This window comes from Bactrocera dorsalis, chromosome 1, assembly GCF_023373825.1.
Source record: "Bactrocera dorsalis isolate Fly_Bdor chromosome 1, ASM2337382v1, whole genome shotgun sequence".
In the NCBI taxonomy this organism is placed as follows: domain Eukaryota; kingdom Metazoa; phylum Arthropoda; class Insecta; order Diptera; family Tephritidae; genus Bactrocera; species Bactrocera dorsalis.
Genome location: NC_064303.1, coordinates 74,064,817 through 74,076,950, shown reverse-complemented (window position 1 = coordinate 74,076,950; position 12,134 = coordinate 74,064,817). Strand labels below are relative to the sequence as shown.

Below are 12,134 nucleotides of genomic sequence, written 5' to 3'. Positions count from 1 at the left end.
CAAAAGTTATGTATGAAAGAATTATTTCTCTTTAAATGATCTAAATAAAAGTCCGTAAGTATCGTTTTTGTGATAACTAATTTGGTCGAAATTATTTGTTAGAGTTGTATTAACATAATAATATTAATTTTTCTATATTTGTTGTTATTTTCTTCTGTCGTTACATGCAGTATAAAACTATTCAAATTTTTGAGGTAATCCGTAATTTTTGTGGTTAGCAGTCATTTTATTATTTTAGATCTTACTCGCTGATGTTAATTCTTACTCTGCTTTTCTTAGAAAATGCCTCGGAAGCGAAAATCAGGTATATCCAAAATGGCATGGTAGTTTTATTGACTGGTGATTTCCGTCAAACCCTCCCAGTGATTCAGAGGGGGACACCAGCAGATGAAATTCAAGCGTGCATTAAATCATCACGCTTATGGTCGATAGTTGAAAAACTCCGCCAGTAATTTGATATGAGAGTGCATCTTCATAATGACGTGGATTCAGGACTTTACGCAGAAATGTTGTTGAAAATTGGTGATGGTTGTTTAGCTGTTGACGTTGAAGGCTACATATATATTACTGTCAAGAGAATTTTTTAATTTAGTAGAAAGTGATGTGGATTTCATTGCTAATGTATTTCCGGAATTGCAACAAAATTTGTATAGTGATCAGTGGTTGTGTGCAAGAGCAATATTAGCACCAAGAAATGAAATTGTTAATAGGATCAACACTGATATTTTAAACGAGGTTCAAGGAAAAATTAAGGAATATTTGTCAATGGATACAATTATAGATACGGAACTAAGTACTTCATATCCTGTGGAGTTTTTAAATTCACTTGAACTATAGGGTGTACCGTCACATAAACTTCAATTGAAACTAAATATACCAGTAATGCTTCTGCGAAATCTAGATGCTCCTCTATTATGTAATGGAACAAAGCTTCGGATAACAAAATTGGGACAGAACATACTTGGTGCTACTATTTTAACAGGTTTCGGTAAGGGAAATATTGTTATAATACTTCGGATACCAATTATTCCTACTGAATTTCCTTTCAAATTTAAAAGGGTTCAGTTTCCCGTCAAGCTTAGCTTTGCTGTTACTATAAACATGGCACAAGGACAAACATTACTGGTAGCAGGAGTGCATTTAGAAAACCTATGCTTCTCTCATGGTCAATTTTATGTAACCTGTTCACGCGTATCTAATGCCTAGAATTCACACATATTTGCACCCGACGGGAACACTTATAACATGGTCTACAAAAATATCCTAGATTAATACTTTGTATTTTATTTTTTTTAAATTGTTAGAATTCAGAAATATTTATTTTTGTTACGGGGAAATATATTTTAACATTAGTTGTTGCATTTCAATACGCATATTTTAAGGTGTTGAATCTTCATTGTCTGTAGGAATTTTTAAAAAGCGTTGATCTCATCCAAGCAATATAATTTAGTTATCATTTTGACTCATTTCTATTATTATACCTTACTCTTTATCTCTCATACTTATTTAATGGCTGTACTGCGGGCGAAGCCGCGGGTAAAAAGCTAGTTACTGATAAATGATAATATCTTAATTTGAAAATAATTTGTATTTGCATACATATGTACATATCTGCAGTATAGATGCTTATGAAAGTTTTAAATGATAGGAGTTGTGATTTACATATATTATTATTGTAATAAGTATATTATGTTTTTAGGATATTACGATAATATTTCATATATGTATATAGCATATATACATGCATACGAAATTATATAATATTATCAAAAAAAAGAAATATTTAAAAAGTAGCTTTTATTTGGACATTAACTACAAATGTTACCATGAAAATAGCATAATTTAATAAAAATTTATCAATTTTGCATGAATTCACAAAAATTCGCAAAATTATATTCATATCAATTGATATGATAGCATGTAAACGTATAAAAATATAAGCCAAAAGGCCAACATGCGTCTGTAAAAGCAATGTATGTACATATATTTTTGAGCATAATTTTCATTCAATGCTCAGCTCTGTTCACTCATCACTGTTAACATTTCTCCTTCCGAGTCAAAAGTGGTGAAATCCACTAAAAGGTTTTTTTTAGCTCTTGACAGTTCACACGCCTGTCCGCAATTGAACCTTCTCTATATTATACGCTTTCTGATTGAACCTTAAAAAATGTAAAACGATATGCTTTTCGCATAGATCTGTAGACCCTGCTTCATATGTAATACAAAACTTAAGGTTGGAGCAAGTATGCAGTTTTGTTGATCTGGATGTAACTATGGACCTCAAACTAAATTTTAATGTTCACACATCTTCCACGGTTTTTAAAGCTAAAGGAGCTCTTAGAGTATGCTTCTGTGGTTTAGAAACCTAGTTATCAACTCCGGGGAAGTTAGAGTTAGAGTCAAAAACAATTTTTACTTTTTGCCTTAAATCATATGCATTGGGATTTCAGTTTAAATATTCCCTCTAACACTAACCGTTTACAACTTATAAATCTCCCTACACTCGCTTGTCGTAAGGAAATGCTTGGTATAATATTTCTTGTAAAACTCATAAATGGGTTAGTCTGTAGCCCATCTCTCTTATCTGATATTAATTTTAATGTTCCCGCTCGCTCTACTAGGCAATTTAGACCTTTACTTTTAAAATTTTCTAGAACAAATTTTGACTTAAACGAACTATTCCGCCGTATATGTCACGATTTCAATTCTCAGACTCACTCTTTACCATTAAAAAAATTATTTTATCTACTCTTAACAAATAACATTTAAAAATAATAAACTTATTTTAATCTAATTCTTAATTTTGGCTGTTGAAATTTTTGTTTCTGTAGCTGAGCAGCATAAGATCGCAACGCTTTAAACTTTCTTTCCTTTTATGAATCGGGTAATTCCGATCGTTTGCGGATTGCGCCCCACCCGTCGGTTGGGCTGGAGGAGGGTAATAGTTGAAATTTCCCTTTTCTTAAATATGACTCCAAAGTATTATGCAATTCGTAAGGTAAAACGTTTTTGATTTTTCATAAAAGGCCTTCATGCCAGACCTTATCAAACGCCTGACCTACATTTAGAAAAATAGCTGAACAGTACTCCCTGTGCTCGAATCCTTTCCTGATTTCGTTGGTAATTCTATTTACTTGCTTATAGGTTTGTAACACACAGGACACAGCCCTTTGTTAAGTCTTTCCCAGGTTTATCTATCATGATAGTCTACGATTTTTTTCACGAAATTGGATAATATCCGAAACCAAGAATTGCATTAAAAAGCAAGAAGCGCACCGTTATAGCAATATTTGGAAGCTCAATTATTATTTTTGGAGTAATATTATCGTGTCCTGATGTCTTTTTCGGATTTAGCTCTTATATGATTCTAGTAACTTCAGAAATAGAAGTCCTAATAAACACAAGCGACTCGTTACTGGTATTGGGCAAAGTTGGTAACTTAAAGTTGTTCTTTGGGCAAATAGGTTGGAATACCTTTTCTAGGTGATTGCTTTTGAATTTGCTCAATTACCATTCAACTGTCGTAGAGGCATGTTGAAATCTAATGGTGGCTTAAAAAACCTTTGGACTTTCCAAAGGAAGTTTTGCTTGCCAGAATTTGGACACAGTTTCTTTATAAAATTTTCGCTGTTGTGTTCTTCCATGCAAGGAGCGCTTTTTATACCCTGAACAGGGTAAATTAAGTTTGTCACGAAGTTTGTAACGATCGGAATCTAATGCTGGTATGGAAAACTTTTGCGTTTGACAAGATATATTCACGAAATTTGGTACAGATTATTTTCTAAGGCAACAATGTAATCTCCAAAAAAATTATTCAGATCGGTTAACTACTATATATACTTATATACTTAGCTGCTATAAAAACTGAATGATCGGAATCAAATGCTTGCATGGGAAACTTCCCCATTTGTCGGTATATTTTTACGAAATTCGGTACAAGTCATTGTTTATAGAAATAATGTAATTTTGGATGAATTTGTTCAGATCGGCTTACTATAGCATATAGTTGCCATACAAACCGAACAATCGGAATCAAGGGCTTGTATGGAAAACTTTCGTATTTGACGTGGTATCTTCACGAAATTTGACAAGGAATACTGCTTAAGGTAATAACACACTCTCCGAAAAAAATTGTTCAGATCGGATTACTATAGCATATAGCTTTCATACAAACTGAGCACATATTTACTAAAAGAAATGCACCTGTGAAGGGTATATTAGCTTCGGTGCAGCCGAAGTTAACGTTTATTCTTGTTTAACTTACTTACATCAGATTTCAGTTGAAGCAGAGTTGAAGGGGAGCGACTTAACTACCATTCGCGTCTAGCTCGCCTTTTCTAAAGGGTGATTTTTTAAGAGCTTGATAACTTTTTTTTAAAAAAAAACGCATAAAATTTGCAAAATCTCATCGGTTCTTTATTTGAAACGTTAGATTGGTTCATGACATTTACTTTTTGAAGATAATTTCATTTAAATGTTGACCGCGGCTGCGTCTTAGGTGGTCCATTCGGAAAGTCCAATTTTGGGCAACTTTTTCGAGCATTTCGGCCGGAATAGCCCGAATTTCTTCGGAAATGTTGTCTTCCAAAGCTGGAATAGTTGCTGGCTTATTTCTGTAGACTTTAGACTTGACGTAGCTCCACAAAAAATAGTCTAAAGGCGTTAAATCGCATGATCTTGGTGGCCAACTTACGGGTCCATTTCTTGAGATGAATTGTTGTCCGAAGTTTTCCCTCAAAATGGCCATAGAATCGCGAGCTGTGTGGCATGTAGCGCCATCTTGTTGAAACCACATGTCAACCAAGTTCAGTTCTTCCATTTTTGGCAACAAAAAGTTTGTTAGCATCGAACGATAGCGATCGCCATTCACCGTAACGTTGCGTCCAACAGCATCTTTGAAAAAATACGGTCCAATGATTCCACCAGCGTACAAACCACACCAAACAGTGCATTTTTCGGGATGCATGGGCAGTTCTTGAACGGCTTCTGGTTGCTCTTCACCCCAAATGCGGCAATTTTGCTTATTTACGTAGCCATTCAACCAGAAATGAGCCTCATCGCTGAACAAAATTTGTCGATAAAAAACATTTCGAACCGAACACTGATTTTGGTAATAAAATTCAATGATTTGCAAGCGTTGCTCGTTAGTAAGTCTATTCATGATGAAATGTCAAAGCATACTGAGCATCTTTCTCTTTGACACCATGTCTGAAATCCCACGTGATCTGTCAAATACTAATGCATGAAAATCCTAACCTCAAAAAAATCACCCGTTAATTTACAAGCTTTTCTATTTTATTATTAGTGATATTTCTAAAACCAACTGGTGTATTTTTATTTTTTTTTTTTGATGTTGCCAATACAGTTGCATTAGTTATTATCATTAAATTCTCTTATACTTTCATCAATGTCTCTTGCTGTATTTATTTTGCAATCAATACTGATGTGGTTGCTGATATATTTTATATACTTCAACCAGTTAGTTTTATGAGATGTTAGAGAAAATTTTCGCTCAAATATCATAGGCTGTTCGTATAACTCTAGTACAGGAGAATGATCAGATGATACGTCTGTACATGTTCCACTAAATACATTGAGATCCAGATTTTTATTGCACGCCTTTTTTAAATTATGGGACTATTTTGTTATATGGGAAGTATACATGGTTGTTCTCTGATTTCATCCAGTGCCACTCCCGACTGGATAACCCCCAGACCCCTGCAAACGTGTTAAGGATTACGATTTAAGGGCTTGTGCCTGGAATGTCCAGTGTCTTAATTGGGAAGGTGCCCATTCCCAGCTGGTTGGTGTCCTCCCTAGAGTAAAGGTTGATATCATCGCCTCCCGAGAAATGCAATGGACGGGACAAGACTGAGGCGAGTAGGTCCTTGTGGCATATAAAGAAGTGCAAATTTGGCGTGGGATTCGTGGTGGGAGAGAGACCCAGTCGGCGAGTACTAGCATTCACCCCAGTAGATGAATGTCTATCCACAATCCGCATCAAAACGAAGTTTGTCAACATATCTCTTTGCGCCCACGCCTCGATGGAAAAGAAAGAGGATATGACCAAAGATGAGTTCTATGAACGCTTGGAGTGCACCTACGAGAGCTGCCATCCCCACTATATCAAAATCGTATTTGGCGACTTTGACGCCAGAGTGGGTAAAGAATGTATTTTTGGCACAACGATCGGTAAGTTCCGATTCCATAATGAAATATTGCCAAATGGGTCGAAAATGGTAGTTTCTTACAGGATTCGTGCGAAGAGTAATAGGACTGATTTTCTTTTGCCACGACTCACATAGGAGCATATACCCTCAAAAACCGGACAAAATTGAAAATTACAAACTTCACCGATGGTACCCAAAATTTATTTTTTTTGGTACCTAAATAACCGTTCTACAATGAACCGATTAAATGAATGACTTTAAGGCCGCTATATTGCCACACAAGTAGTCGGAACCTAGACTTCGTTCAGAACGCACGTGCTAATTCGCGAAATTCTCCATTGTTCTCGAAACTGTAAGGGGTTTTTTTATTCCGTGTTAATACCTCAATATATGTAGTTTCTTACAATCCTTACCTCTGGTGGTGAGCAATGCAAGACTTTTATTTAGGGAGAACTTATTCATTCTGATTTTTATTTAGTATTTTCCTTACTTATATACAATTTTTAGAACTATCTTAAATAACTAAATATACATATGTGTATGTGTGTATGTATTGTAGCATATTGTTTATTGCTGCTTGATGTTGTTTTGAAGTGTACAATTTAATATATATATATGTGTGATGTTATCTCTTCTGAAAATTTATGACTTCTGTCCCATGCATTTTTATTATTATTAGATGCATATTGCATTTAAATGCATGTAGTTGTTTATGTATGTATGTACATTAATATATAAATAGATATTTCTATTTAGTAGAATTTCGGCTTTGCTGATAAGTAAGCATGTTTAATGATATATGAACATTGCGTGAACGGAAAATATTATTTATGGATTCAGGACTGTTTAAATGAGTTAAGCATCCACCCCCTCTACCCGGTGAAACTGGCGTTTCCTAATGCTACAGCGCAATTCACCACAGGATGTCACTACACAACAATATCAATATAACACACCACACTCGCACCAACCCAACCAACAAAAGCAAAAGCGAAGGGGAAGCGGACACTTTTCGATCTACACTTTCGCCATACACTCATCGCAAATCAACATTCGCTTTTGATACACTCGTATATACACTGCGCCGCGTTAACACCTCTACGCCGATATATAATTCACCGACCCTGAGCGCGTTAATTAGAGTCGTCTGTTCTCCAGAGCGCTACATCAAGATCGATACACCCGTAACCACCGAGCTACATACGTTCGAATCAACACCATCTCTCGTTGCTTCATCTGGACATCGCCTCGCATTACTCATATTGTACATGTATCCCATATTTTGTGTATTAAAACCATTTTAAGTCTAAATTACTTTCGCATTTTGTTTTTAATAAAGTGATAGTGAGTGCATTATTGGAAAAGGCAACTAGTGGGTGTAGAATTAACTATGGTCCTTCGAGCCTCACAGAAAGGCACCAGTGGAAAAACAAAATCCACAAAACACATATAAATATATCTGTGCGGTGAACAAAAAAAAAAACAGTTTGCAGTGAAAAAAGCTAAAAAAAGGAAAAATAAGTGCAGTGACTTAAGCAAAAACAAAAAAAACTGGACGTTTTTTGTAGAGCATTCAATTCTGTATAAGAATATGACTTTTTTATTCCTATAAACGAGAAAGTTCCAGAGAAAAAAAATATTTGTAAAAAGTGGCAAAATCCCATGTAATTTCAATGGGAAATATATCGTGTTTGGGGCAAGGTTTATTATGAAAATTAAGGGCTTTTTATGGTCTGAAATTTTTTTTAGATGGAAAACTAAAAGTTTAAGGGGCGTCTCGTCAAAAATAATCAATTTGGTAAATAACGGACACCCTAATATACATATATGTATATGGATGCGAAAAATACAATTTATATGCTATTATAAAATCCGTTTTAACAGCGAAAAAACGGTTACCAAACTGTTCCACTTTTGAGTTTAATTTGCGGGAAAAACCGACCACAGTTTGGTGTAACGTATATATCAATATATATATGCATGTTAAATAAATAATATTAATTTATTGTCCATGTAATAATTTACCTTCGTGTATTCAAACACATTTATTAACAAACACAAAAATTAAGCAAATCAAGCATTTACTTGCGAAAATTTCACTCAAACCCCTTCTGCTTAACAAAGCAGTAACCAGAATTGTATACGGGCAAAGGCAAAATTATTATTAAATAGCATATAAAACAAAACAAAAAAAAAATTCAAACATCCATACATACATACATACATATGTTTAACAATTTACCTAGTTATACATATACGCTATATATAAATCTAATATCCGATGTGCCTGTTAACATATGTGTAACAAATATAAATTACAAAAAGCACAAATATTGATTTATTATCAACAAAAATATAATACGAGTACATACATACGAGTATATGCATATCTACCTGGTGCAAATATATTTTTTTTTAAATATATACATATGATTATTTACATACGTACACATATATATAACTAATAGTGCATACAGAGAACGTATATTTATAGAGAAGGTTCACGATAACGATAATTTAGGGATATTTCAATTTTGGGATATTTACTGTTTTGGATGAGTACATTTCACCACTTAACATCAGGGGCACGACAATAACAGAACTGAGTAGTTGGTAGAGCCAATGGGAAAAAATATGTTAATTTCAATGTTTAGAAATGTACGCTCGCAGATTCGTATATTTACAATGCGCAAACGACTGCATATAATTTATGTATGTACATACATATGTACATATGTATATTTTCTATATATGTTATATCAAAGCACACAAGCATGTATGTATGTATGTACAAATTGAATTATTTCAAGATGAATTCCTTAAAATCTTTGGAAATATATAATAAAGTCATACATGCATTATTACCTATGTAAATTAATAAGTTGTTTGATTTTTGAGTAACTACGGGCAACTGCCTGTGGTCGACTGCCTCGTTTTCTTTATTACATTTTCTTAAATACAATATTTTGCTTAAGCCTAGATACAAATATTAATCTTACATTCTAGGAAGTATATCTACAATCCACTTGAGATAGGACATATGTAGGACATATGTTACAAGTGGAAAGATTCATCTTACAATCTATGAGTTATATTTTTGGACCACCTAAGGCGGACAGTATTAGGAAAGTACCATATGGGTTACATAAAGGGTGATTTTTTAAGAGCTTGATAACTTTTAAAAAAAAAAAAACGCATAAAATTTGCAAAATCTCATCGGTTCTTTATTTGAAACGTTAGATTGGTTCATGACATTTACTTTTTGAAGATAATTTCATTTAAATGTTGACCGCGGCTGCGTCTTAGGTGGTCCATTCGGAAAGTCCAATTTTGGGCAACTTTTTCGAGCATTTCGGCCGGAATAGCCCGAATTTCTTCGGAAATGTTGTCTTCCAAAGCTGGAATAGTTGCTGGCTTATTTCTGTAGACTTTAGACTTGACGTAGCCCCACAAAAAATAGTCTAAAGGCGTTAAATCGCATGATCTTGGTGGCCAACTTACGGGTCCATTTCTTGAGATGAATTGTTGTCCGAAGTTTTCCCTCAAAATGGCTATAGAATCGCGAGCTGTGTGGCATGTAGCGCCATCTTGTTGAAACCACATGTCAACCAAGTTCAGTTCTTCCATTTTTGGCAACAAAAAGTTTGTTAGCATCGAACGATAGCGATCGCCATTCACCGTAACGTTGCGTCCAACAGCATCTTTGAAAAAATACGGTCCAATGATTCCACCAGCGTACAAACCACACCAAACAGTGCATTTTTCGGGATGCATGGGCAGTTCTTGAACGGCTTCTGGTTGCTCTTCACCCCAAATGCGGCAATTTTGCTTATTTACGTAGCCATTCAACCAGAAATGAGCCTCATCGCTGAACAAAATTTGTCGATAAAACACATTTCGAACCGAACACTGATTTTGGTAATAAAATTCAATGATTTGCAAGCGTTGCTCGTTAGTAAGTCTATTCATGATGAAATGTCAAAGCATACTGAGCATCTTTCTCTTTGACACCATGTCTGAAATCCCACGTGATCTGTCAAATACTAATGCATGAAAATCCTAACCTCAAAAAAATCACCCGTTATTTATAACAGAAATACAATATGTTCATGTAATATGAACTGGTGGTATTAACTCCCCCACCTCTAAATTGAAGCGTCCCGATTCAAATAGATATAGTATGTGAGGCTATAAACTAATTTATCAATTTGAACAGTACAATTTTGAAATCTTAATTTACTCCTAATTATTTTTTTGATGGAAGTCTTTCTACATGTGACAACTTTTAGACTAAACATTTATTTTTCTGTATATTGAAGGTAAAAGATTTAAGATTTGATATTATCTTTATGAATTATTCTGTTCTTGTTTTGTATTTTAACTGTATTTCCTAAATCTTCTAATACTATTTGTTTTTTGTACTTGGGGTTTAATTTATTTCTTTCCCCGTAAAATTTTTCATAAATAATATCTCCTTTTTTATAACTTTTCTGAAGCCTTTTCTTGTTATGATGCTCTAGAATTTTCTCTTGTGCATTTTGTAACACATTTTTCATATTATCATGAGGCTCTTTATTAAATAAAATGTTGCAAGGTTGTTTACCTGTTACAGAATGAATTGTTTTATTATACTGTTGAACTGCTCTCCTAATTGATTCAAAATTAGTAATTAAGTTGTGTTCTTGCTTTAAACATCTGGAGATTTCAATCAGTGTTGAATGAACTCTTTCTATTTGGCCATTACTTGTGCTGTGGCGTGGTGTACAATAATAAATTTGCACATTAATCCTTTCCATTAAAGACTTGAACTGTATCGTACTTAAGCCTGGTTCATTATCAATAACTATACCTTTAACATTTGGAAATGTTTGTAACAGTTCCAAAACTTTTTGAAGTTATACTTCTTATACGACGCCGGAAAAGGTTGCGATAGATTCTGGTTGCGCAACCTTCCATATAAAAGTAACGCAAAGTTGCGCAACCTCGCTGCATCCATATGAATGTAACGCAACCATGTCTGCGAAGATGTGCGAGCAGCAAGCGAAGCGGTGACAATCGGCGATCGTTTGTTCGTTTCTTTCGGCACAGCTCGTCCGACACAACAACACAACACAATGTTCCATGCTTATGCTGTTGTTGTTTTTGTAGAACAATGTTTCAATTTTTGGTTGGTGACATATTCACATGTGTGCGCATATGTATGTTTGTATGCTTGTGCATTATTGAAGTTATACTTCTTTTTCTTTCGTTTGTCTTTCATTTCTGCGAATTCTCAACTATTTTACGTATGTTTTGGTTGAAATACTCTGCGTTGGCCTTTCAGAATCACACAGAATCATTTCTGTGGTTTTTGAAACTGACCCACGAGGACGAAGTATATGGTTTTATCTGGGAGCGTGAGATTTAAGAAAATCGCTCGCTTACAAGGCATAAAATGACTTCTGAGTGGCGATTTTAATGAATAAATTCACAGAATCATTTCTGTGCTTTTTGAAATCTATACTAATAAATATTTTTTTCTTACTAATAGAAAATAAATTTATCACAGCAATATACATAAACATATACATAATATTGCTATGATAAATTTAATTTCTATTAGTAAGCAAAAAATTAATAGTAAATTTATTAAGACTATACTTCTCAGGGCATCACAGCATTGTTATGTATATGTTGTAAAGGGTGATTTTTTAAGAGCTTGATAACTTTTTTTAAAAAAAAAACGCATAAAATTTGCAAAATCTCATCGGTTCTTTATTTGAAACGTTAGATTGGTTCATGACATTTACTTTTTGAAGATAATTTCATTTAAATGTTGACCGCGGCTGCATCTTAGGTGGTCCATTCGGAAAGTCCAATTTTGGGCAACTTTTTCGAGCATTTCGGCCGGAATAGCCCGAATTTCTTCGGAAATGTTGTCTTCCAAAGCTGGAATAGTTGCTGGCTTATTTCTGTAGACTTTAG

At 34.2% G+C, this 12,134-nt stretch overlaps 2 protein-coding genes and 1 pseudogene across 2 annotated transcripts in view; 1 reads left to right on the top strand and 2 right to left on the bottom strand.

The window, feature by feature from the left end:
- Positions 1–12,134, bottom strand: part of LOC125776860 (protein Wnt-10b) — a 595,050-nt gene that overhangs the window by 390,683 nt on the left and 192,233 nt on the right. The window lies entirely within an intron of this gene.
- Positions 1–12,134, bottom strand: part of LOC125777001 (uncharacterized) — a 447,720-nt gene that overhangs the window by 301,727 nt on the left and 133,859 nt on the right. The window lies entirely within an intron of this gene.
- Positions 11,491–11,620, top strand: LOC125775991 (small nucleolar RNA U3; annotated as a pseudogene).